The sequence below is a fragment of the Balaenoptera borealis genome (assembly GCF_965194805.1).
Source record: "Balaenoptera borealis genome assembly, chromosome: 3".
In the NCBI taxonomy this organism is placed as follows: domain Eukaryota; kingdom Metazoa; phylum Chordata; class Mammalia; order Artiodactyla; family Balaenopteridae; genus Balaenoptera; species Balaenoptera borealis.
This window is the reverse complement of record NC_138866.1, coordinates 64,422,178-64,445,722: the sequence shown is the minus strand read 5'-3', so window position 1 is coordinate 64,445,722 and position 23,545 is coordinate 64,422,178. Positions and strand designations below refer to the sequence as shown.

The window sequence follows — 23,545 nt, the reverse complement described above, 5'->3', positions numbered from 1 at the left end:
GTCTTTAAATCCAATGCATTATCTCTCCATGTAATTTAATCACCTGTTATTCTACTGCTCTGTTTGATTTGATTAAAATCTCAGCAACAAATCATTTGTATTACAAATTATACAACTTCCTATTTTTATTTCCATCACTTTTGATCCCTTTCGGCATGTCTCACTGGATAATTCAATTACAAGCTGCTTTAGAAAAATTGCAATTTAATCAATAAGAAAAAGGACACATTTCTAAAGAAGATCAAATGACATAAAATACCATGAAAATCTCTACTTTGAAATGTGTGTTTGGTGACGTTTTGGGCATGGTTCTTTGGCACGCTGTTATATCATCTTTGGTGGATAGATGATGGCCACCAATTCCTTGTGCATTAAAAAAAAAAAAGTGATGGATAAAGACTTGGTTAAAATGAACAGAGTCCTGCTCACTGGTAGCCAGTGAACGCTACTGAGAACCCCGGAGAGAATCAATGAGGCACCTGAACTGAAGAAGAGTCGAAGAGATGGAAGCATGCTTTGGTAGCAGGAGTTGAAAAGAACCAATTTTTTGGTCTATAGTGTGTTTACTGTGCTAGCAAGTGTTTTTTGCTTTTGTCGTATTCTACTTCAGTGCTCCCAAGCTTTAGCATGCATCAGAATCACCTGGAGGGCTTGTTAAAACCCTCTCACTGGGGCGCACATTCAGAAATTCTGGTTCCTGTAGGTCTGGCATGTGGCTGATCAAACTTCCAGTTTATTCTCAGGCTACTGGTCCATCCAGCATTAGTTGAGTAGCACCACTCTTTTAGGGATGAATTTTTTTTACAGGTCTTCCACTTTTTTTATTACCCTCTCTTGTTACCAATGTGACAGAAAGTGCTTCCGTAGTAAGTGAACAACACGAGCTTAATGAAAACCTAGGCCGAACTTTTTATTTTCTATGTTAACTTGTGCTTCTTTGCCTACACCATTTCTAATACCATGCAAATTTTTAATCTTGGATCCAAGCTGGTTGGCCCCATGAGTTTGTAAATAGTTTTTCACATCAAATGTGTAGAGCATCTTTTTTCCAGGGAGGTCAGTATAGTCTGGAACACAAACGTGCTGTTCTCCTGCTAGCACACAGAAGTGAAGAAATCCGCTCAACACCCTAGAAAAGTTTTGTAGGACTCCACAACGTTCCCCGCTTTGATCTGAAGAGAGATGAAGCTGCCATTAGTCACGTATTTTACTTTAGACAGCTACTTACAGATTTGTCAGATCAAAATATCTTATAAATGACTCAAATGTTATAACAAATGGTTCAAACCTCATGGCACTTGTGGATAACAATTTAATGGGGTCCCTGAGCAGCTACAGGATAAAGAAATTTGAGTTATGAACTCTACCAGCATTTTGATGTGGGGTTTGCCTTCCATTGTGTCTCTGTGTGTGCGAAGGAGTATTTCTCTCTCTGTGGGAGAACTTCTGGTTTCTTCTGTGGCAAGGTCAGAAACAAACAGCCTGTATTTTCTATAGCAGGCCAGGAATTTATTTCACATATATGTGAAACTATTTATGTAGCTATTTAGATATTCTTACAGAATTACAAAGATGGCACTGACCTTAAAGCATGTTAAATTTAGTGTCTTTATTTTTCAGAAGAGAGAAAAAAATCCAGTCTAGTGCTCTTTATATGACCATATATTTTTTCAAATGCCGTTTCTAACTTTAGAAGGTTTTGAAAATTAATTTCAAAGTAGGCTCTTATGAAAAGGGAGTTGTTACCTCAGTGTGCTTGTAATTGTGGTGCTCTCTCTCCAGCACAAAGATGTTTTAGCTTCAATTAAAGGGTTAGAAAGCCAGTCTCCCTAGCACGACTGCCTTTCTATTGGGTAGGTGGTAGAGCTTTGAAAAGGAGGAATTAGGCCCCATTCACCCACTGTCAGAAGGGTCAGAGGACATCCAGCCATGTAGTGCCTAGACTTAGGTAAGTATACGTGTCATCAGGTTTAACATGAAATTGATAAATATTTTTTTCATTTCAATATTCAGGAGCTAAGATCAGGAGACATTAGGGTTGTTCAGATTCTAATGTGTACCTAGTGAACACTACACATTGAACTATCTGAGGTACCCTGCTTGCCAACAAATTAGGGTTCTACTGTAAGGTTTCAAACTAACAATAACAACATAATAATACAAGCTGTTATTTAAGTACTTATGTGCCAGGCACTGTACTCAGCCCTTGGTGTGATCTGTTCTCTTTTAATTGTCACAACTGCCCTATGAATACAATAGGCGTTGGTACTATAATTATATAATGCTATTAGTGCTATCATTATTCTCATTCTGCAAATGAAGAACTGCAGCTAAGGGAGGTCAAGTAACTTGCCCAAGTTCACATGGCTAAGAAGTGGTAAGGCCAGGATTAAAAACCAGGTCTTTGCATGACTCCAGTCTGTCCTATTTCCACTAAACTCTGCTGCTTTCCAAGGGAGTAGGAAGGATTATGTTCTTATGAATAAAGAGCTGAGTACAGATTGGAGCCGAATGGGCAAGTGGTTCTTTCCTTCTTGTCTCCTAGCATTTGCTGCCAAGTTGACTGACAAAGAAAACGCTCAGATTCTTGATTTTTACTGGACTTGTTATGAAAAATCACACATTCTTTTTACTAGCCACAGTGAATGTGCTTTTTTTTCCCCATGGGGGAAGAAAAGAAGGATTGGGGAGGGGTGGGTGGTTGGAACCAGTTGGAGGAGAAGTCCAGCTTGCCCAGGCTTGCTGAAAAGCATGTGTCCCAGGCAAGACTAATTATTTAAGAATTCTTCAGTCTACTAAATTCATATCCACAGGGGGGCAGTTTGAGATATGATTAGGTCACGAGTGAAATGAGTTTGGCGGTCTCAGCATAATCCCTGCTGGACGGTGGTTCACGCACACCACTGCAGCCCAGTTTTGTCGGTGTCTGCGTTATTGTCTGCTTCTACTCGGGAGATGCTGAGAATTAAATTAACAAGGGGTTTCCGGTCAGTGGGAAGGTGTACAGAGATAACCTCCCATAGAAGGAGTAGTGCCTTGTCAACGGAGCCGCCTGTGGACAGGGCTGTTTGTCCCTCACCTCTCTGTCTGCAGGTCCAACCCCTTGTCCCTCTCAAGCAGATAAAGCGTGCACTCTCCAAGTGTCCAGACTCTCTGCCGAGTGAGGTTATCGGAGTCATAAATAAGGGTCGTGCCAGTCGTAACTGCTTCACAGTTAGATTGATTTGGATACGTGAACTTTACTGAGAATACTTTGATGCCCAAATTGGTGATGTCCTGTCCCTCAGTGAATATTCTCCCCTTGAAAAGCATAAGTAAATCGATGAGGAAACAAAAGCTCCTGAGAAGTTAAAAATAATTGATTTTACCTAATCTCATCAAGAAAGTTCACAAAATTTTACAAATTAATTTTGGAAATGTAATATGAAATAAAGAAATTATACCATGAAATAAAACTGTCAAAAGATGAAAAAAACTCCTTGTACCTTATACTGAAAACTTGGTACTCTGTCATGAGAACCTATCAGATTGAACTGATGTATCTGTGATTATTTAGTTATATGATTATTATAAAGTACTGGATAAATTACCCATTAAAGTCATTTGTAATCCAATTAAAATCATGACAGTTATAGTTGACTCAATTCAGTTTCCTAAATCATCTGTAAGAAATACTGTAGAATATATTAAGTGCCCAACAGTTATATCCTTCTGCACATTATTTTAGAATCAGAGATACCGGGCTAAACGGGACTTCCTATTTAGTCCAATTCCAATTTATAAAGAAGAAATTGAGGTTCAGGGATCATGACTTGCCCAAGATTACACAGAGAATCAGTGACAAAGACCCAGATCCCTTGATTTTTAGTTTAGTTTTGGTTCCATCAGACCAGCTATTGTTGTATTTTTTCAGCCGTAACATGCATGTTTGTGCACATGTGCACACACACACACACACACACAGACAAGATGGCTACTGCCATGCCCACCACATACCCCCAGGTTATATCCACGGCTACATGCAATTCCCAGCACTCTGGCTACCTCTTCATCCCATTCCCTTCAGTCGGGAAAATACATGGAATGAAAATGAATCAGAGTGGCATTATTATAAGACTTATTTTCAATTGGCTAATATTTATACAAACACAAATAAATACATATGCATGTATGTGTATAAAATAATTCCCAGACCTTGGTACTAAAACTCTTATTGATAGCAATCATTAATGAGCCTCCGGTTAGATCAGGGTCAGTAACCTACAGGCCCCACCAGCCAAATCCAGCCTGCCACTTGTTTTTGCAAATACAGTTTGTTGGAATGCAGCCACACCCATTCATCTGAGTATTTTACATGCTGCTTTTGTGCCACAGTAGTAGAGTTGAGTAGCTGAACAGATAATATAAAACACGGAGCCTGAAATGTTTATTCTCTGGCCCTTTACAGAGTGTGCTGATCCCTGCATTAGGCCATTCTTGCAACTCAAGGAAAATACTGTCATATTTTTTGCTTTGTTTTCTTGTTCTTAACCACTCAACTGCACTGGACACCATTGCTTATAAGCCCATCTTCTAGAAACTTTCCCAGGATTCATTGCTCTTCATGGATTGCCTCCTGTCCTTCTTAATACTTTTACTCTACACTTTTTTCTCTCTGTTTTTAAACAGCTTTGTACTTTATTTAAATGCCCCCCCAAATATTGGTATAGCACACTAAGAATGTTCTCATTTAGTAACTGGCATAGATGCATAACTGTGTGCTAACTGCAAAGAAAGCTGAATAATAATAGTAACTTTAAGACTTTTTATGAGGCATGATAAAATACACACACATGCACCCTGAATTCCACATAGCACCTCTGCTGGGTCTGCTAAGTAGGTATTTATCAAGCCCATTTTACAGATGAGAAAACTGAGGTCAAGTACCATTATCCAAGATTACACAGCTCATCGTGGCAAGCAACAGCAAAGTTGGGATTTGACACAGTCTATCATCTCCAGAGCCTGTATATTTAACGTTCTTCTGGTGCTATGCTTAATATCATAAAGTGAGATTGATATTGAGAGAATTAGAAAATCTTTCAGTTAAATAGTCCCTCTTTCCTTTCAAGGGGGGAGGGAAGGTTCAAAGGAGCTTTTGGATTTAAAAAGGAGAGATGCATCCTTTACTTGATCCGCTTTCATTTTGCCATCAGAATGAAAATACTGATACTGAACGCAAGGTATCCTGTATCCTCCCGGTCTTCCCAGTGAAACTACATACTGTGGAATAGCTTGTAGCCACTGGATTCTTTCTCCCAGTGGAAGAAAATATGACTAAGCATAGAAACTGGAGCTCCGGAGCCAGATTACCTAGATTCAGATCCCAGCTCTACCACTTCCTAGCTGCATGTCCCTGGGCAAGTTATAAAACCTCTCTGAGCCTCAATTTCCATTGTTTTAAAGTGGGGCTAAAGTGGCACCTCATAGAGTTATTGTGTTTATTCCATAGGTATACATGCAAAGCCCTTAGAATCCATCTTGGTATATAGTGAGCCCTTAATGATATTAATTAAAAATTGTGATGGTGGGTGTGATGATGATTAAATTAAGAATGCTTCTGAAGAATTACTATAGATATCTTACTAATTTCCCCCTCCCCTAGCTTTTGAGGCTTCTTCAGCATAAAGAGGGCATAAGTATACCGGGGGAAAAAATTTCTTCATTTTCTCAACTTACCCCTCTGCATTCTGTATCCAGGCCTTGGTCTCCCAGCATGGAATTATTTAGTTTACCATCTACCAGGGCAGGCTATACTGAAGAGAAAAGAAGTAGTGAATAAACATTAAACACTTCTGACACTGTTGGCGGAGGAAATGCTGTGGCATCTTGGATTAGGTATTCCTTGTTGACTTCCTCTGCTCACTGAAAACCCCCATTGGTTTGGGGAGAGTAAACACGAACGTGTTAATGTTTATGATATTGGCCAACTCATAAATCAGTTAATTATGTTTTGCTTATCTTAATTGGATTTCTGATGGGTTCTTCCCTACTCGTCCTAAAGCAGAGGTCAACAACCTCTAGCAAACAGGCTCAATTCAATTCCCAGAGATTCCCTCAAGTCTGCTTCCAATTCACCAAAAGACTATTGAAATGACAGTTGTAAAATAACATTACATTTGCACAGTGCTTCACAGTTTACAACACGGCTTTCATGTGAATTATGTTGTTAGACCCTTACAATATCCCGCAGCTCAGAATTGGAGGGAGCTGCCTGTCCAGGGGGCTGTGGGCGGGGCTCCCCATGGATATCTTGCTGTTTTGTGCCTCAGGACCCTTGCTTATGCTGTTCTTTCTTCCTGAATTGCCTTTCTGCCTCCCCCTGCTTCCTTACCTGTAAAGCTTCTCCTTCAAGTTTCAACTCAGACATTATTTCAGTTAGGAAAGCTTTCCTGACAGCCTCTGAATCCTGCCCTGTTAGCTCATCACCCCTTCTTTTGCTTTGATCATGCCCCCACGGCACCTAAGGCTCAAGTCCCTCACCACACTTCCACGTTGAATCACTGTTATGGCTTCATATATTTTCCCAAATAGCTCCCACCCCCAGGCCTTACTGTGAGCACCTGTTACACAAAGAACCTACTTATTTTTCATTGACTTTTTCATTCCCAGCACATAACACAGCACCTGGCATACAGTAGGTGCTGAGTAAATGTGTAAGTTATGGAACGTATCTGATTCCAAATTCTGGGCTGTCCCCAGCACACTATCCCCCGAGGCAATATATAGGTTCCCCCCACCCCGCCCCCCGCCTGCCTCAGGCAGCTGTTGAACATCCACCGTGGGCCAGAGACTGTAAAGTGAAACCAGGTGAAACAATTCCTGACTGATGGCAAAAGATGATATCACTCACTTAGGGAGTCATAAATGAAATGGCTGAAGACCGCTTTCATGAAATGATATATTAAGTCCCAATTAGGTTCCCCATATTTTCAGTATACACACGGTAAGAGGATGCAGGCAGCTCAATCAACCAAGGAGGCTTGCTGTGATGGGAGGTTTCCCATTGGGCAGCTCATAAATTGATGCAGAGGCCCTGGAGGTAAACAGCCAGAGGGAAGGTAAATTGTGGGGGAATGGAATTAAGTTCATCCCGTTGGGTGGCAACGGTAAGGAGGATTTTCAATTTCAGGGTGAATAATTGAATTTGATATTAGAATTGGGGTGCTTATATAAGTGTGCCTCTAGATAACCCTGGAACCTGACCTACTGAGCCCTCATCGTTCCATTCCTTTGAGATCAAGCAAGACTCCAAGTCCAAGAATGACAAGCAGAGAGCTCTGTGGACTCTGTCACAGCCCCTCATCACTCAGCAGCACATCGCTTTTCCTTTCCCACTCACACCCGTAAGGTGTATACAGATGTCAAGGAATTTTGGGTGTCATCATGCCTTTGCTCCACCTGGAATAAATTCTCCTTCCTCCACACTTTTCATCTCTCTAGTTAACTCCCGCCCATTCCTCAAGGCTCACGTCAATTCTCTGACCAGCCTCGCCCCAACAGAGTTGGCGTGCTTTGATTTCACTCTCCCTTTGTGCTAATTTCCCTTGTGATCCTTCTCATCAGACATCTCAACCTCAGTCTCCCAGTCTGCCATCTCAGATCTCTCAGGCCTGCTCTGAGCTTTATTTGCTCTTTTTTTTCTCTCCTCCTGCTCTCCAGCTTCCCTCGTCTCTTTCCTGGGTCTGTGCCATGCCTGTGTACTTATTACCTAAGCCTCTGCTGCCTACCTGCCAGAGGTCCAGCAAGTAATCCCAGGTCCTGCCAGCTTCCCCAGGCTGTGCCCATGGAGCAGGATGGATGAGTCGAGCTGGTGTAGGATTTGAAGGCAGAGCCATCTGGGCTCTAATTCAGGCTTTACCACTTACTGGGGATGTAACACAGGACTACTGAACTCTCCAAACCTCAGCGAGCTCATGGAAAATGGAAATAAGGGTATAAACACATACTTTGTAAGGTTGGTGGTAGATTAAGTGAGATGTAAAGTACTTGAAACATGAGTACCTGAAAAATGGTAGCTTGGATTGAGATGCTCTCATACCTTATCTTCCTTGCAGATGTAATACATATCCATGTTCCTAAAATCACTACCTTTAGCAAAGTATACATTTTTAAATAACTAACACCCACACATTTGTATTTGATCCAAATAATGCCAGTGTCCCCCCTTGCAGTGACCCAAAGTGGCTCCCCCAAGCTTAACAGGTACCTTCCTGGGATATTCGTTTATAAATTAGGATCCATTCTTTTTTATTTTATTTTATTTTTAAAATTTATTTATTTATTATTTTTGGCTGTGTTGGGTCTTCGTTTCTGTACGAGGGCTTTCTCTAGTTGTGGCAAGCGGGGGCCACTCTTCATCGCGGTGCGTGGGCCTCTCACTATTGCGGCCTCTCTTGTTGCGGAGCACAGGCTCCAGATGGGCAGGCTCAGTAGTTGTGGCTCACGGGCCCAGTTGCTCCGCGGCATGTGGGATCTTCCCAGACCAGGGCTCGAACCCACGTCCCCTGCATTGGCAGGCAGATTCTCAACCACTGCGCCACCAGGGAAGCCCCAAATTAGGATCCATTCTCACCTCCAACTCAGGGTTTCTACCATCCCCTGATCACATCGAGACTCGGGGAGCAGAGCAGTGGTGGAGCCCCACTGAGGTCTGAGGACTCACCAGCAGCCTGTTGTCTCTCCTTCTGGAGTCTTTCCCCTCATTCTGATTGAATTAGTTGGTTTGACCTACTGAACCCGGAGGGGTTCTGGTATAGTTGCTTTATTCCATCTTCAGCCTGCAGAAGAACTGGAGGAGATTGGATCAGGGTTGAAACTCACAGCTACCACCGCGGTAAAAAGGTCGCCTACCCTTGCCCTCAAGAATGAGTGAGTGTTTCTCCTGTTTATATAGTTTCTGTGCCTCAGAGGGGGCTGCATTTCAGTGGTGGATAAGGTGACCCTTATATATTGTTTATGCCAAGAAAGCACTTTGAGATGAAATGTGGTCCATTAATCTCAGATGTTGTGCGTGCCTCTTTGCTGTCTGAATTTGGAGGTTTTGTTTAATCTGCTGAAGGAGCTTTGTTTTGTTTTTATAAATCTGTGATGAAATAAGAAGAATTCCTCATTTACTGAGATTTATCTGTGGGAAGAAAGAAAGTGAAACTGGAAATGTTTATCCTTAGGAGATTTGTGTAAAGTTCTGTGTGATGATGTCGTGGAGAACGAAACACGGGCAGGAAAGATGAGGAAGCGATAAGTGCCCTTTGAATTTGTGAATTGAATCAAGTTTCAGTTACGACAACAGTTAAACACAGTGATTTTTCTGTATTTTCAGCAATAAAAGCAGCACAATTATTTCTTTTGCAGTGCCCAGTAATCGCTCAAAATTTATCCGTTTTCACTTAATGCCTCCAGAGTGGGCAAGGAGAGTTACACACAGCCTGCGACGTGCAATGAAATGGGCAACGTCCATGCGGCTATTGAGTGGGAGGCAGTGCGAGGGCCCTGCTGGGGAGGGGACCTGGCCCAACTCTACACAGGAATCAATAAGCCAACGCCGAGTGCTGCTAGATAGTCATTTACCCTTGACAAAACAAGCAATGATAATTGGATGATAATGTGGTAATTTACCTTTACACATTTTACCCTTGTTGGATTTTTAGAGGTTATTGTTGTATCTGATAAATTTTAGGGTAGAATCCCAGCTTTTTTCCTGGGCAAGACCAAAATTGTCAGAAGCCTCTCCTTTTTCCTGCTTCTTCCTTCAAATAACAGGATCTTAGGAATTAGCACTTGCATTCTGTTTGTTTCTGATAAGTCAGACTATGGTTTTCCAGGTGCTTTTCTATTCTAGGGAGATCTGTGGGGCACTTAACCTGCATTAGACCTAAGAGGTCCGAGGGTTCTTCAGAAGACAAAGAATTTCTAGATACTTTCCTTGAGGATGTGTCAAGGGCAATACAGACAAAAGAATGATGTCTCCTTTAACAGCTTGATAAGTATCTCAGGATATTCTGCAGGAATCAGTTCTGCTTCTGCAAAGTCCTGTATTCCCATTCAGCATGATATGGCTGAATATGTGTGCTACACGTGACAATGGTGAAGACTTATCTTTGCCCTGAGGGCTGAGCGCTGTAACACCGCTCAAGCGATGGGCTTGATAGAAGTGATGATTTGGAGAGATGATCTGCTTAAAAAAAAAAAAAAAAAAAAAGGCACATTAGAAATGTATAAGAATTAAAAAATGTGGCTCTCTGTTTATCTGGGTTCTCTAAGTTCCAAAGGCATTTCTATTTGTGGCGTCAAAATCCCTTGTAAAAGTAAAGTAAATCATTCTTGTATTGACCATTTTTTTCATGTTGTTCTATTGAGACATCTTCCCAACTGAGTTTCTTATTGAATTGTATTTCTATAAGGGTATTGTAGGTTAGCAGCACATTTTTATGGTACACAAAAGATGTGCCTTCTGAATTTCCAATGCCTTGCATATTGTTCCCTGCAGAAGAAACATCTCAGAAATGCTAAATAAATCAAAACAGAAACATTTGGCTCTTGACTTGCTGCTGGTGCTTTTTTTTCCCCTCTCAGTTTACATTGGCTGGAATATCCATTACGATCCATCTTACCTATTTGATTAATTTGTAATAAATTCGGCCCTTTGGAAATCTCTTGCTGCGTTTCTAGCCGGGCTACTCTTGTAGAGGGTTTATTTAATATGTGTCTCTGTGTACCTATATGAATGAAAATTTAATATGGTTTAGAAGCCTTTAAAAACATACACGCGCATAGTGTTTGCTCTGAATTAAGTGCTCATATTTGACATAGCCTTGTGGTAAAACTCCATAAGCGAATGGGCAGACAAAATTATTTAGAGGAGGATTTCTTCAGAAACTGATGTGACACGTGATATCATTTCAGGAGATGAAATATCATCATGTTTCAGATGACCAGTAAATGTAATTATAAATGCTGGAATGGAATCCTTATTTCTTGTCTTTGTTTAAAAATGTTTTTTCTTCTTCTGATGACCTATGTTATTTGAAGTACCGTAGACACAATGCAGGGTTCACCTTCAATTTGATGCAGTCGTGTAGTTGCATCCCTGTGGGTGAGAAATGTTCTTCTCCAAATAACTGTAGCAGCATGGCAGGAATGGTTTGATACAACCTTCTCTGTATCGTAGGAAGATAATAAAAACTCCTCTACTCTTAACTATCACCGTGCACTGAGGAGGGTATAACAAATTCATCTTCTGCTCTCGGAAATAAGATCAAGGTAGGAAATGGTATCCGCCATTTTCCAGACAAAGACATTTAGGTTCAGAAAAGCACATTTAAAAAATATGTTAATTGTCTTTTATAGCAAAACTGAGGGAAAACAGGATACTAGCCATTTTTTAGCAGTATGTATCCCATCCTACCTCTTTGCTTATATTTATCACCACTACGTATGTTAGGAAAGCCACAGAAACTGATTTTCCCACATGTGTGTTTTGTGCTTGCTGAAATCAACAGTGAATGAATGGTGCTTGCTGTGTGGGAGAAATGAAACAGAGGGTAATTGGTACATACTCCTTATCGCTTATCTGAATGCTTTATATCCATATGTAATGTGGACATATCTAGTAATTGTGCTTACTAATTATGTCTGATATATCTTCCTTAACTTTGCTACTTTCTTAGAATGTCTATAAAGACGTGAACCATGTGGCAATTCAATTCCACCCATATTCTCAGCTACACTGCATTCTCAGTGTTCTAAGATAGTTAAAGACCCTGCCCTCAGAGTTATTTATAATCCAGTAGGACAGATAAGACAAATACAACAAAGAGTAAGTCAAGACCAACTAAAATATGTATGGATCCTGTGTTTTAGTGATTCAGAGGAGGGAGAAGATTCCTGTGCAGACTCAGAAATGCTTCATGAATGGATCTAGATGGACTGGTTTGATTATGATAGCCACAGTGGGGAAGGAAGAGTAAAAGAGAAAACAGCATGACTCATGGCATGGGGGCTAAAAATCTTGGGGGAAGTTATAGAAAATAGAAAGTAATTTAACTTAAATCTGGTATTATATTCCTGGAGGGAAAGAGGAAATCTTGGATATTATAAAAAGATCCTGGCCACAGAGAGACCAGTGAATTAACCTCTTGCTACAGAGAAAGCAGATCAGTGCCTGCCATTGATCCACGATGGGTCTGCCTTTTGGGGCTGGGGCCACAACAGACCTGCACTCTGAAGCAAGAGAAAGAAATGTCATGGAGGACCTTGAATGCCAGGGTAATGAATGTTATTATGTCCCCACGAAACAGATCCTAGTACTAGGCCCATAATAGCCAATAATGACTATAACTCTCTTCAATCAAATACCTCCTCTGATTCAGACAGAATACTGGGAACTTTATTTATGTTATCTTCTCACATTTTTTTTTCCTTCTTACCTATTAGTTCTTAGGTTAAATGTCAGTTCCTCTGAAAGGGCTCATCCTTCCACAACACTGAAGCTGCCACCCTCTCCAAGACCTCCTTACTGTCTACAGTTGCACCCTATCCTTTTCCTTTATAACATTTAACATAAGTTTTAATTGTGTATGTATTTGTTTGTAAATGTGTTTTTCTGTCTCCTTTTCCTGAACTCCATGAGGGCAGGAACCAGATCTGTTTTGGTCACCACCCTATCCCAGGACCTATATCAAGTTCCTCTATATAGTAGGCACTCAAGAATTGGTTACATGTTAATAGTCACAGCAACCTAATAAAGTAGGTACTGTGATCTCCATTAAAAAAGAAAGAAAGAAAGAAAAGATAAAAGAAAAAGAAAGAAAGAAAAAAAACTGACATCCAAAGAATTCCTTGCCTCAATTAATCAGTAACTGGCAGAACCTATATTCAAACCCAGTCTACATGACTCCAAGTTCATTGTTCTATCCTTGATGTACCATGGTTCCTCTTTTATTAATAGGATGATGAAATCCATGTGAGTTTCATAGGGCTGTCTTTAAAAATATACCGCATACTGGGTGACTTAAATGACAGAAATTTATTGTCTCAGTTCTGGAGAGAGATTGTACCTTCTTTCTAGAGCCTAGAGATCTAGAGATCTAGTTTTGGCAGTTTGAGATCAAGGCTTTGGCAGGGTTTGGCTCCTCCCAGGGGATGTGAGGAAGAGTCCGTTCACTGCCTCTCTTAGCTTCTGCTGGTTTGCGGCAACCTTGGGCATTCCTTTGCTTCTAGATGCATCAGCCCAATTTCTGCCTTCAGTTCACATGGTATTCTCCCTGTGTGATCTGCCTGTGTCCCAATTTCCCCTTTTTATGGGGACACCAGTCATACTGGATTATGGCTCAACCTAAAAACTTCATCTTAACTTGATCATCTGCAACAACCCTATTTCCAGATAGAGTCATATTCCTAGGTGATAGTGGTTAGGACTTAAATATATGAATTTGAGGGGGATACAGTTCAACCCATAACAGTCTCTGTTTATCTAATGACTGATTACTCTCAAAAAGGTATCATTGTTTTTGCATTAAATATACTACTCTTCATAATGCAGAAAAAAGTTCTGAAAAGAAGGGTTCAATATCCTAGTTTTGTCCTTACGTTAAAGTTTGAGCCATTCAGTCAGCTTTTATAAAAATTATGAGACTCTCAAAGATTATGTGATCAGGAGCTCAGAACATGGATCTTTTATAATTTTGCAACTTAGCATGGAAACAGTTATGCAAGTAACTATGATATTGGGAATCATCATGCCATATCATGATTGCTAGACTACATTGATATCTTGAAGATTTACATAAAGAGTAGTTCTTAGTAAGCATTAGGAATTCTCAGTAATAATACCCCTGCAATCAGAAGGTAGAAGTTTAGTTTGTATCCATTTCGTTCCTATCTCCTAGTGTGTCAGAGCACAGTGCTAAACTCTATAGAGAAGGTACAATTTGAGATTCATTTCTTTCTGTGAATTGTGTTCTGTATGATGTATTTTTGAGTCATCCAAAGAACTTACCCTGTCACACTTGTGACCTTCTGAAGTCTAGGGACAGGCAGCTGTCCGTCTTCATCCAGAGAGGAGGAGCTTCAAGTATTCAAGTCATAGGGCATATAAAGCCCATTTATGAAGGAAGGTTGTTTCTAAAAATCTCTAACCAAATTATTGACCCCTAATACATAAACATGCCTAGGTTTTTAATGTAATATTGGAGTTGGGGGTGAGATTCAGGAGCCTAGAATCATCTGTTGGGTTTTTTTTTTTAAAGCTACCAGACCAAGATAACTAATAGTGAGAGGGAGAAATGAGAAATTACAAAAGAGGAAATGGGGAAATAAACCATGACAAAAAGAAATGAGAAGAGACAAAGATGAAATGGAGAGACAGGCAGCTTGGGGAAAATAAAATAAAGGGAGAAACACAAGGTGATATGAAAAAAAAAATCTGAAAAGATTAAAATAATCATTGATGAATGACATAGTTTGACATAATTTTCCAAGTTGTTTCCCTACCAACAGTCCAGCTTTAGAACTCAACTGGGATAGCTGGAATGCATGCTTCCTTACTCAGGGCTTTTTATAACTATTGGATACAAATGATTTTCTTTCACTTATACTTTAACTAGAGTTGAAGTTACTGATGGTCTTGGGCAGGAATTATCAGCAGATAAAACTCACAATATACCAAAGTCATTTATATAGTTAAAAAGAAAACCCTATGAAATTTTCCTCTTTCCCTTTTCCTGCAAGATACCTTTTGTGTCACATAGACTCTGCAACCTTTTTTTTAAAAAGGAAAAACGAACTTATTGGGCAGATTTTTGAAAGTGATTGAAATAGGGCCTGGCTATAACCAAGTACAGTTAGAGTAGCCCTTGTAAAAGACATTTTAGTATGTGTCCTGAGCTCTTCCAAGCTGATCCCACAAAATAATGAAGGAAACCATTGGTGAATTAAACAGCTTGTTAGTCATGCGGGGGGATCAGTGAATAGGGTTCTCCTGGGGTTCAGTATACAAAGAGATGGCAATGAGATCAGGAGAAAAAAAATCAAACTAGTGGTTACTGAATATATATTAAGGCATCCTGCAAAGGCAATACAGGAAAAGCTTCATTTCAGAGGCTCAGTAATTTAGTTCTTCTCACCTAAGGGATCCAGGTGAGAATTTAGTTTTGGCAGAGCAAGACAAATTGTTCGGGATGAAGAGACGTAACCAAGGTGGTGCGTCATTAAGGCAAGACGATGGAAGCCTAGATGGGTTCCCCAGCCCTCCAGTCCTCATTGTGTCAACAAAGTTACTCATTTGACACAAACTAATGTTTGTTCATTTTTGTTATGAAAACACGGTCCTTCCAGACCTTCCACTCATCCAATGACTGTTGAGCACCTACCATATACAGTAAAGACTGCAAAAGGAGAAATATATAGATGCCATAGTTGCCCTTAGGAAGCTGATAGAGCCCCCATTCCTTAAATTCCGATGCTCAGTGTAGCAGCGCCTTTTTGATTATATGCAGAAATAAGGATGAAGCTCCTTGACCACCTCGGTGGGCTGCCAGATGTTAGACAACATTCCCTCTTCCCCATTCATGACTTTACTCTCCTTTATCCACTCCCTGGCCTTCCCCGTAGCTGAGGTATATACTAAGGGCATGAGTCATTTTCAGGGGTTATATTCCCCTGAGTGGGCGAGCTGTGGAAATGACCCCTTTTCAAGCCCTGACCTGGAACCTGCCACCATGTACCTTGTGACATCAGTCAGAGCAAGAGCCCACACCCAGGCTTATTATCACAGGAGAAATTGCTGCCTGGTGCAGCTGTGTGATTTGCACGTAGATGCCCCATTTCTGTCTAACAGGTCCCTATAACAAAATAAGTCAAGATGTCATCTTTGTCTCAGAAATGTGGTCATTTTATTCAGAGTTATCATTGATTTCCTCTGGAAAAAGTACCATTTCTCTCTGCATTTGAGTTGATGTGCACACCCACAAACACACACTAACTGTGAGTTACTGAAAACCGGAAAGATTTGAATAAGTGTGTTGAGATAATAAATGCATGGTCACTCCTCATGTGAAAATCAGGATTTATATATGAAAGAGAGAGAATGGATCCACAGAATTCTGTCTTCCCATACATTTATTGACTGGTTTCCAAAAAAACAGGTAGAGAGGACCAAGGAGAACTTGTATTTGGAATATGGGGATTGTATTTCCTAGCTGGGCAAGTATTTGGTGATTCCTTTTAAATATTGCTGGGTTTTAAGGGACTTGCAGATGGCTGGGTCCTGATCTACCTGCCAGAGGGTGGCAAAAAATCAGGGCTCCTTCAACAGAAACCACAAGGAATCTAGGAAACTTCATCCTTCCTAAATATTAGGAAAACCAACCTCCTGGCCCTAAAATCTGCCACACCTTTTCATTAGTAAACAGTTTCTTTTTTTCAATCCCCAAGTTGTCTTCAGTTGGATTTTTTTCCCTTCAAGGAAATATGAGAAGCCTCATGCTATGTTCTGGGAATTAAAAGAAGAACAAGACACCACTCCTGCCTTAAGGGCACTCACAGTCTTATGGGAAATATAGAAACATTAATAAATAATTATGCAGAGGTTGACAAATGCAACAATAGACTGTGATCTAGTGGGGACATAACAGAGAGGAGGGGGTAGTAGACCTAATATGTCTGCAAGTTTGAAGGATGCCGAGTGGACAAAGCTCCTTTTTCTAAGTAAGCCCTCTGAGAAATGTCATGCTTCTGTCAGCAGGTACGCATCCGACCCAAGCCTCTTCCTAGTGGCTGCTGGACCAGGCTGTGGGAAAGTTGCATTCACTCAGTGGACCAGCAAGGGAGGTAGTAGATGACAACAGCTGTGTGTCCTATAGCAGTTTAATGAACAGCTATCATAGATCCCATGTGGCGATTGGTGTCGTTGGAAAACTGGTCCAGATTCTAAACTTCTGACACAGCAATGACAACAACTGATAATTATTGAGTGCCATGTGCCTTACTGAATAGTGGCCACATGTCACATCATTGACTTGTCACAACAGCCTTGTAGGGGTACTAAAGAATCTGAGAATCAGAGTAGCTAAATTTTTCTTTTAGTTTTTCCAAGGTCACAGAGCTGAAAGGAGGTATCCTACATTCAAACCCAGAGCTGTCTGACTTTAGATTTCTTGCTCTACCCCCTGTTTCCCCACATCTCCACCTAAAACCGCACAGCCACACAGGGTAAATTATGAATACTTTAATATTTAAGTTAGATTTTTTGGAATGATGTATGACTTTGAAGGTCCTTTAATGGCCATGGTGCATCCCCCTTTGCTCCAGTCACTATGGTGTCGTGATAATCATCTGCTGGTGTTAAGAAAAGTATACTTTTCTCATGGTAACTTAATTTACTAAAGGTGCTTTGAGTGTCTTAACATTTTCTCAACTTCCTTTATCTTCCCCAAGGAAGGAAGAAGGCCAGAGATGCCTTCAGGGTACTAAAACTAGCCTATATTTATTGAGAACATGCCTCAGGGGTATTTTAGACAAAATAAGCTGGTATTAGTGGATTTTTCATGAGCAGAATCTAGGTTAAGAAGCTTTGCAGGCTAGTCTGTATAGACGGATATTAACTATTCCATTAAGTAGGGCAGACTGAATTACTATTTCAGAATTCGATGATGGATGAAGAAGCAATGCAAAGGTGACACTTTCCTCCGTTTGTGGTGGTGACGTTATCAATTCCTTTACCTTTGTGATGTGAAAGTCATGGGCATCCTAAATAGGAGAAAGATTTTTTTTTTTTCTGTGTGTATGTGTGTTGTTTTTTTCTTCCTCTAAGAATGTTGGCTGTGGATGAAATCCAAAGGAAGCTGTAATCAAAACTGAATTCTAAGCTAAGACCAGTGACCACAGTGAACACCCTCAGAAGATTGGTTCTAGAACAGAAAACAAAGACCGTGTCAGCTCTGTGAAGTTTCAGCTTCTGAACAAGAGACAGAGAACACAACCATTACAATGGAGTATAAAATATTATTCCATTGTCTTAGGAATCACCAAGCGGCAGCATGTTCTCTTAACATATTTTACTAATATGAAAGTTGTGACTGAAAGTTCAAAAACTATGTGTTGAAGAACAGATTACAGGGATGCACCAGGCATCTGTCCCATTCGGTGAACAGGCCTTGGAACAGATGTCTCGAATTTCTTCAAATCCAGAACATGCTGTCCAATTTTTTTAGTGGTAAACATACTTTTTTTTTCTTTTTGTCACCGCTCACCAAAGTATTATACTTAATGCATAAAATATGTAAATTCTTAAAGCATCATTTTGCTCTTTAGTGAGTTTAGATATTACAAAACGGTTTAATTATAAAAACAGACAGACCTAGTCCTGGGACCTGTGCAGCTAGAAATAAATGTGCAATCAAAACTGCAATTACCTGCAGAATTTAGTGTAAACAGATCAGCAATCACATAACAAACACAGGCTAGTTTGCATTCTGATATGAATACAGTTAGATCCAAAGCAATTTTCCTTTATTTATCTTAGCTGCTCAGCATAAATAAAGCAAGGGCATTGAAGCAATTAGCATAATTAGAGTATCGTGGTCAGGCCCTGTGTGATTTCAGGAGACGTTTCACTTTAGAATTCTTTTTCCCATACAAGAGTTTCCCTGAGCCACTAAAATATCGCTTTGGGCATTTTTGTATTTCAAATTTGCAAGTTGTCAGTTTGAAAAACCCTTGACACATGGATGTGAAAGCATCTCACAGACAACCACAGAAGGTATACCCTCCGCTTTTCATTACTAAGAAGCTGGGGAATTTCCTTTTTCAGCTTTCTCCTACTTGACGTTTAACCCTAGAAATGTCAGTCTTAATTATTTCCATTGCCTTCAAATTGGGTCCAAGGGTTAAAGACAACTTGTTCCAAAAAAAAAAAAAAAAAAAAAAAAAAATAGGGAATGGGAGTGTGGGGGGAAAAGAGGTTATATCATGGCAGTAACTGAGCTGTTACTGACAGAGCAAAGACTCTGCAACCAGCTAGCTACCGGTGATCTGATGTTCAGTAGCTCCAAATAAGGTGGCGGTCAGGGTGGGGTGAGGGGCTGCCCGTGGTCTCCTTGCAGGATGCTCCAAAAGCATGGGAAATATTCTCTGCATAGAAAAATGGTGACACTAACTAGTAGATGATGATAAAATTGGTTCAGTAAACACACAAACAGAAAAGGGTGTTTTTTGTTTTGTTTTTTTATTTTTTATTATTCTTTCACACATGTGAAGGCATTTGAGAGAGACTGCCTTTTAGTTGGAAGGAAGAAGGGGCTGGCCTTGGACCATTCTGTATGTAGGAGAACTCATTCCATCCAGTTGAAGGCTGTTTGAATCTTAAAAACTTTCATTCTTTTTTTTTTAATTAAAAAAAATACAGTAAAACTGAATCTTTTTGTGAGTATTTCTATGAATTTTGACAGGTTGAAATTTATGTAACCATCACCACAAAAAATGCCCTCATGCCATCCCTTTTTATCAGACTCTTCCCTTACTCCAAACTCTGGCAATCACTGATTTCTTCTCCGTCACTATATTTCTGTCTTTATGACAGTGTAATATAAATGGAATCATACAGTCCATAACCTTTTGAGACTGGCTTCTTTCACACAGCATACGTAATGCACTTGATATTCATATCAGCAAATCATTCTTTGTATTGCTAAGTGGATTCCATTGCATAGTTGTACCACAGTTTATTTATCCATCGCCCCATTGAAGGACATTGATTCTATTTTTTGGCATTGATAAATAGAGTTGCTATGAACATGCAGCCACAGGATTTTGTATGAACATAAATTTTCATTTCTCTAGGGTAAATACATAGGAGTTGGATTTCACGGTCATATGGTAAGCATGTATTTAGCTTTCTAAGAAACTGCCAAACTGTTTCCCAGAGTGGCAGTACCATTTTGCATTTCCACCAACAGTGTATGTAGCTCGACATCTTTGTCAGCACTTGGGATTGTCAGTAATTTTTTTTTTTTAATTTAACCACTTCTAATAGGTATGTAGTGGTATCTCATCATGGTTTTAATTTGCATTTTGCTGATGGGTAGTGACCTTTGGCTGTGTTTATTTGCTATGTGTATGTCCTCTTGAGTGAAGTATTGGCTGCTCCGGTCTCTTGCCTGTTTTAACTGGGCTGTTTGTTGTGTTCTCAGTCTTAATTTATCTTTGCAAGTGTTAGAAAATCTCAGCTATGTATCCAGTTCTCAGTGATTTTTGTTAAGGCAGGCCCATTCAGAGACTCAGCTATGGCCAATACCAATCATGACTAAAACTCAACTCAGATCAAAATTCCAGGCTAAAAGGACTAATAAAAAAGAAAATCACTGTAGAAAAAGTCAACTCCATTGTTGAATTTCCAATCTTTTGATCTTTTAAAAAGTTTATTTCCTTTTTAGAGAAAACCTCTGGCGCAGTCTCAATTCCTTTTTTCTTCAGTCTCTCTCTGGCCTCCATTCCAGCTGTAGCCAACTTTTCTATTATCTGCAGGTTGAACGTTCTTTGCCTTCCAGAAAAATGTACAACCTCTTTCAGGTTCTGTCAGAGCTGCTGTGATATGGGTTTGAGGAAGCATCAGTGAATAGGAGACGAAGCAAATTCTTGGGATGGGGCAGAATGTGCTGGGTGATTTTCCTAGGTCATTTCACTTAATCCTGTGAAGACAGGTGTTGACTCTGTTCTATAAATTTAAAAACCCCAAATTCAGAGGAAAAAAGGACTTGCCCAAGCTTATAAGGTTCATCAGTGGCTGAACCCAGACCTTGAACCCAGGCCTCTCTGATTCTAGAGGTTCTCTCTTTCTATGCAACTTCTAAGTAACCAGAAATCTAAAGTAAATAAAGTAATTTCATAGAAGCTGTTAGTCCCTACTATCGTCAACCCTGGGAATAATATACAAAAGTAGGTATTATTCTGTCTCTTCCCTTTGAAAAATTCTTTTGCTGTAGTGTAGCAAGCCTTTCCTTCCTAAAAACAGTTGTAAACTAAGATCTACTCACTCTGTCTTAGGAAGAGAAGTAACATTCCCCTGTCTAGGTTGGCTCCCAAATTTTGTTGGTCCATAGTCCTTGACCATGCTTATACTTTAAAGTAGACTTTAAAAATAATACTGAGTTATTTAAAAAATCAGATTGTACAAAGGGTATGTTTTCTTGCAAAACCTCAGAAATGCATTAAACAGTGTTTCTTAATTCTTTAATTCAAAAGTTAAAGAACTAAGCATAATAAACATAACTGTAAACATAAGAATGAACAGAAGAAAACATTTTTATTTTCTCATGGTGGAGAAGGGCTTCCTAAGGAAGGAAACCCAGGAATCATAAAAGACTGCAGAAGTGATTACTTTAAAACTGTGAATTACATATAATGAAAGATACGACAAATAAAGTTAAAAGACAAACTAGAGGCTCATAGAAAATATTTACAACACATAAAACAAAGGATCAATATCCAAACTATATAAAGAGGTCCAGCAGTTCATGCAGAAGACCAACATTCCATTACAACATAAGTCAAAGAGTATGAATGAGAATGTCACCAAATAAATATAGATGACCAACTGGTACAGAAAAATACTTAAACATTTTGCCTCTGAGATTGTCTAAGATTGAAAAGACTGATGATATCAAATATTGGTGGAAATGTGGGGAAAGTGACACATTTACTGCTGATGAGACTGCATAGTTCTAATACCTTCTTGTAAACAATTTGGCAAAAAAGGCAATTTGGCAGCATCTATCAGAATTGATCAAGTAATTCCACTTTTAAGAATATTACATCGTAGAAATCTTAAAGGGAATCCATTGCAATATTGCATATAATTGTCCCATACAGTATTTCAAAACCACCTTCAAATGGGGGAATGGTTAGATGTATTATAGTACACTATACTATTTAGAAGAAAGAGTGATAAACCTAATATGTGCTGACATGAAAAGATGGCCAAGATATATTGTTAGATTCAAAAGCAAATTACAGAATTTTACATATATATATATGCACATATATATGCTATATATGTGTATACATATATGCACATAATATGTGTGTATGTATATGTGTGTGTATATATATATATCTCATATCCTACTGTCTCAGTAAGATTAAAGTTCATTAAGAGTGTGAAAATATTGGTTCTCATTTTTCTCTTAAATTATTCTGTTTTGGCCCTCAATGGGACTTCATGCGGAACTTTTTAAACCACTACTTATTGATGAAATAAAGAGACGATCTCTTTGTTTTGCCCCATATAATAATGTATATTATTCTTTTAAACGGTTATACTCTTTACCTTAATGTTACCAAATCTATTCAGTCAGCTGGATACTGTGACAAGAATATTTGTTTATTTCATTCCATTCAGTGTCATAATCTAATATAAAATCTGCAGGGAGAAGTAATGGCCTGCCTGTTAACTATTATTGACCAGTATAACCAAATGAATAAGAACACTTGCAAATCTCTGCTGTGTGTGGTACTTACTGTTTCACAAAGCAGTAGAAAATACGCCATATATCAGTACTTTTTCTATATACAAACCATGGCCTGCTGGAATCATCAGCCAAAGTGACCACTAGAGAAACAATTAACACTAACTCCAGAATGGGCCTGATTTGTATACTGTCCTGGAGCCCATCCGGAAAATGATAAACAGTATATTTCATTATATTGGGAGTCAGACTTTTGTGGCCAGTCCCTTTAATAACACAACCACTAGGAGCTGGGTATTGTAGAAACGTGTAAAGAGGTCAGGAGTGTGACTAGAATACAATTTATTTTTTTAAATTTTTTTTAAATTTATGGCTGTGTTGGGTCTTCGTTTCTGTGCGAGGGCTTTCTCTAGTTGCGGCAAGCGGGGGCCGCTCTTCATCGCGGTGCGCGGGCCTCTCACTATCGCGGCCTCTCTTGTTGCGGAGCACAGGCTCCAGACGCGCAGGCTCAGTAGTTGTGGCTCACGGGCCCAGTTGCTCCGCGGCACGTGGGATCTTCCCAGACCAGGGCTCGAACCCGTGTCCCCTGCATTAGCAGGCAGATTCTCAACCACTGCGCCACCAGGGAAGCCCTAGAATACAATTTTGAGTGGACAAGTATTTCCAAGCCATGGCTTACCCATCGCTTTTCAGGTAAGACATCCACAAGGGAAAATAATGAGAACGTGTTTGCTGCCTCTTGGATATGTAGAGTTGAAATCTTCTGTAAGTGCTTTCTTTGTAAACCTCCATGTGGTGATTTAATCTCTTTCTCCTAGGAACCTAGTACACTTTTCTTTCTTTCTGAAAATAAACAAGTGAGTAAAAGGTGTCCAGAATTTCAACCGTGACCACGCTCTAAGGATTTTGTGAGTGCCTGACTGTAAACTCTGGATTGCTCCACACTCGGAGCAAAGACTCCCACAGGCGTGGTGGGCATAGGATCCTGGCCATACTGCTGCCTCTGGGCACGGTCACTGCAGCTCTGAGGAAGTCATCTTGCC

At 39.8% G+C, this 23,545-nt stretch overlaps 1 protein-coding gene and 1 long non-coding RNA gene across 13 annotated transcripts in view; one reads left to right on the top strand and one right to left on the bottom strand.

The window, feature by feature from the left end:
* NPAS3 (neuronal PAS domain protein 3) overlaps positions 1-23,545 on the top strand; it is an 853,648-nt gene that overhangs the window by 561,552 nt on the left and 268,551 nt on the right. The gene's annotated exons all lie outside the window — the stretch shown is intronic.
* LOC309625130 lies at positions 1,740-22,857 on the bottom strand. Its single transcript, XR_014242338.1, has 2 exons — positions 17,266-22,857; positions 1,740-17,107 (listed from the first exon to the last, which is right to left on the bottom strand). It is a non-coding gene; the product is annotated as an uncharacterized lncRNA (long non-coding RNA).